Consider the following 5,062-nt stretch of genomic DNA (forward strand, 5'->3'; position numbering starts at 1 on the left):
ATTGGTCGGGAATTCTTACAAAAGGTAGAGAAGATGAAAGCGATGGGACTGATATTAGATACGATTTGGAATTTCGAGAATACTTTGGCAAAATTGTGTTGAAAACATAGTGGATGACAGCAGTGAAGCGGATGACATCGAGATATAGAAGTATGAATTATACGATTCCATTGTACAAAGCTTTAATCAGAATGCATATGGTTTACTGCGCACAGATTTGATCTCCTAGCTTTCAAAACGATGATGATGAATTGTTTCAAAGGTTTCTGAGACGATTCACTAAGTTGGCTTCTAGTTTTGGAATGTAGAGTATGAGGACAGAAAGAATGCAAATTGCAAAGCCTAGTCGATAGAAGGAAGAAGGAAGGGATATGATCGAGACACATCATAAGGGATCATTACCAGATTAATGTGGATGACATTTTTCATACAATGCCTGGAGACATGGGGGAAAAAAGAGGCCATCCCTGGAAGATGTATAAGGAGGGTGTGAGCATTGGTGAGGAACAGACTTTTTTTGCATGGAGAGTGGTGGGTGTATAGAATGCATTTCGTATGATGAGCTAGGCATATGAGAGCGGAACCTCTTCGATGAGCCTTTTGACTCTGGTGATGAGGTCTTACGGTGATAATCATCATATTATTACCAGTTATATGCATATATCAGTGGCGTTATATATATATATATATCTGTGGCGTCGCGTGCCCAACAGTCGGGTGTGCTGTCGTAGTTTATGCAACCGGCATTTTTATCAATATATGGAAGTTTTAAGAATGTATAGCCCATTACTGCTCATATTAATTGGTGTAATACAATTAATTGTAGGATAACTTTAATACTTTAATTCATCAATTAATTGTAACCAAATCTGCGCAGAGTGGGAACAATATGTTTGTTTTAAGATACTGTATATTAGAAAACAATAATGAAAGAGAATACTATATTTGGTTGGTATTGAATTACTCAAAGGTGTAAAATTTGGAAGAGGACAGATCTTACCTCCTTCACTTGTAATACTGTTTCCCTTGTTAGCAATAGCAAAAAAGTTATAAATTTATTGAAAATCATATATTAAAAACTTGTCTACCAGGTCAGTTCACACATCATGCAAGAAAAACAGATGAAACTCAGAAAAGAAAAACCGCACTCATGACAAATTACAACGTTCAATTGGATTGGTTGACATAACAACCAATCACAGCCTGTAGGTACTGTTGTCTCAGAGCTCACCCTGCTTCGCCTTCGGAGCAGTTTAAAAGTAATGGAACGCTAAGTATATGACCTGCTGCACCATCTGTACATCTTTTCAAAGGTGTATGTATTTTGAATGCACACCCGCGCTAACGCGAATGTGTTGCAATGTCTACGCGTCGAAGAGTATCCTATTCGTGAATAATATGTATGGTGATAAAACGTTGGTAATTATTGCATCTGATTTGGTACGTGCTGAAGAAAATTTTGGTTCATAAATTTTATTGATTAATGTCGACAAGCTGTAATTTGTGCGAAATTTTGGCCGTGACCCACAGTATGATAAGCAACAGGAGCTCCACTTGCTGCAATTCTATCACTTTCGCTATGACCATCACGTCTCACCATAAACGAGCTGATGTTTTTAACTGAAGCCAGAGTTTTTAACTTTTCACAATCCTTATGTTCCTGGTTACGTAAATGCTGGTTGATGTCGCGTCTGCTTCCATGATCAACGGAAAAATGGATATTACAATTTTAGCATAACACTTTTGTTCCATCACTACACTGCTTGTCCAGTTTAATAACTTTGAATTCTTTCTGGAGATCGTCATTAAAACTGCAATTTCCCCTCTTTGACATTGCATAAAAAATAAGACTTAATAGTTTTAAAAAATATGAAATTTAAACCACCGGCATTGAATAACAAATCCACCGGTTAGCACACAAGCAAAACAAAAACTAACGCTACAGCAGAACAGACGCCGCGTCTGAGACGCGCACCATGTTTTTTATTTTCTCTGAATGAATCACTGTAGATATCGATATTTAGTATTGAACAATGCACAATGGTAATACAAATTACTAGTATCCATGATATTGATATACGATTATAGGTTTTGAATAATAATTTATGATTGACCAATATTAAAGTATATTTATAGTTTTTATTAAAATGGGACAAAATTGATATTTTCATTAAAACGACGGGACGGCCGGAAAATATGATAAAAAAAAAAAAAAACGGTATTATCCTGTCCAAAACGGTACGTATGATCAGCCTACTCTATATACAAGTAGCTTAGATGTGAATATATTTCAAGTGCAAAACTTTGTTTTGCTTATTTGGGAAGAGATTAAAACCAAGTATAAAAAATTTCTTAGTATCTTTAATATATATATATATATATATGCAAGCGCCACTTCCACTGAGCTACACAGGGTAAGTGGAAGTGGAGCTTCTTCGCTAAGTCGCTCGAAGTTAGACTTAGATTCAAGTGAAGCCGCCGACTGAAGGAACTTTTTTAATCCTATCTTCCACTGGTTCCCTAGTTAGTCAAACTCTTGCACGGGTAAGCGAGTTTTTCGTCCCGCGCACTCAACAAAATTGAACGTAGAACCCACATTAGTTCAGATAGTAACATATCCTATTAGGGTTAGGTACTAAGCGATGGCAGAACTTGTTTGCTAGTCTCTTCATCGGTGGCTGCTTAAAGTTGGTGATTATTTATGGGCCAGCTATTTCAGATTGGCCACTAGTGAAGATTGAACTGACCACTCAGCCTCCAAAAGCTAGATAGGGTGAAAAAAGCCTCGCCTACTCCATATACGGGAATAAAAGGTGTTTGCTGATATTTTTGATAAATATATATATATCTCTTTCTATTCTATACTTATAAAAAGATAAGTCGAAATTTGAAACGTTTTTGAAATGTCACGTTTTTTGTCTTACCCGTGCACATATTCCCTACTCCATGCTAAATTTCCATCCCTTAAGTAAGTCCAAGTTTACATAAGCTGTGTCATGGCTGTGCAAATGAAGAACGAATCATACTGCAACTCAAATGGCAGCTTTCCGTTATGGTCGTTGTTTAAAGCAATTCACCACAATTTTTGTCCAACACTGCTCCCACAGCTCTTGAACCCACAAGAGTCTTTTGCAGATTAAGTCAATCTCCTGTCATCGTACTTTCCATCAAATGCCTGCATAAATGAATTTGATAAATGTCCCTCAACCATTAAAAATAGCCAATGCTCAAAGCCTTCTGTGATCTTCACTTGGAAGAGATCAAATAAATCCAGTTCAAATTAGATACCAAAACGTCCACTGATCCTGACGGCATTCCTCTAATTTTCCTGAAGTTTTTGACACCAGAGGTGTTTCCTATTCCATGTTGTCTCTTTATGTGCTCTTACTCCACATGCATCTACCCCACAATCTGGAAATTAGCCCATGTCCAATGTATTCTCAAGAAGGGTGACATATGGTTGCCATCAGAGCATCATCCAGTTTCTCTGACCTCAATCCCCTCCAAAGAGTAATGGAAAGAACCACCAACAGCCAACTTATATGTTATCATGAAAGTACTCAACTAATAAGCAACTGCCATTATTAATTCAGCTATTGCTGTTCAACAAGGGATCTGCTCACTATCTCATACACCTGTGGATAACAACCATGGAAATCTTTGGCAAATTCCAAATGTTTGCACTAATTATCTCCAGTTTTCTTATGGGAAGCACATTCTATGTGATGGTTGATGTATTTTTCCTATCTTTCCTATCTACTAACTATGCAGCTAATGCTGGTGTCCCACAACGTTCTGTCCTCTTACCCATCTTTTTTTCTACACATCAATGACTTGCTTCAGTTGACCACTAATCCAATACAGAATTTTGCTGATGACAGTACACCACCTTCCTCCTTCTCTTTTGACAAATCTTGCACCAGAAAAACCACCACAACTCACAGAGCAATAACCTATGCAAGCCAAAATTCTGATCTCCAAACCTTTCTTTGAATAGACTCGGATAACGTGGTCCATTTCAATGTCTTAAAAAAAAACTAACTTATGCTTTATTTCCCACAAAAAAAAACGATATTATCCCAGCTTTCACTTTGCCAACACCCAAATCTCTAGGCAAGATGAGATCTCTCTCCTTGGTGTGATTACCTTCACATCAAGACTCTCTTAGTATAAACACATTACTCCCATTACCTCCTCGGCATCCAAAAAATTAAGATTTCTTTCCTTCAAGGCAGTACTCTTTCCCACAAACAACTAATAACCAAGTACAAATCACATATCTGTCCACCATTGAGTACTGGAGAAAAACACCCTTGTTTTTCTCCCAAATTTCCTCCCGAGGGTTTTCGTCCGATAAACTCAAGAAAATCGACCGCAGAATCCACACTATTTTCAAACATTGGCGGCGCTTCCAGCTCCCTCCCTTCACTGGATGCTATGTATAATTGGTGATAGTCTTGGGCCAGCTATCTCTGAATGGCTACCAGTGTAGATTGAACTCCTCCCCTCAGTTTCAAAAGTTAGATAGGGCTAAAACAGCCTAACCTATTCCCTATATGGGAATAAAAGGCGTTATCTGATTTTTTTAAAATTTTTATTTGCTTCATTGTTGCTGCCAACAAAGGGAAGAACAAACAAGAGGCCATTCCTGGAAGCTGTACAAGCAAGGTGTGTGAGCAAGGGGATGGAAAGTAGTTTTTTTTGCGCAGAGTTGTGGATTGTTGGAACATTGCCTGGAAACCTGATTGGTATGAAGACAGTAAATGCATTCATGTTACGGTATGATGAGCTGTGTGTGTGTAAGACGGAGAATCTCCTGTGATTAATCGTTGACTCCCTGGAGGTGTGATAATAATAATAATAATAATAATAATAATAATAATAATAATAATAATAATAATAATAATAACTACTTTAACTAGGAATTCTACAGCAACCAGTTGGCGTATGTAACTATCACTTCGACTGGTCATTATTAAAAACCTACAGCAACAACAAATAAATAAAATAAAATGTTTTATCCCCTCCCCCCATCTCCAAATAGTTAGGACTAAACGTGCTT

This window comes from Typopeltis vanoorti, chromosome 25 (assembly GCF_054136105.1).
Source record: "Typopeltis vanoorti isolate ZY-2024b chromosome 25, IOZ_Tvanoo_1.0, whole genome shotgun sequence".
Taxonomy (NCBI): domain Eukaryota; kingdom Metazoa; phylum Arthropoda; class Arachnida; order Uropygi; family Thelyphonidae; genus Typopeltis; species Typopeltis vanoorti.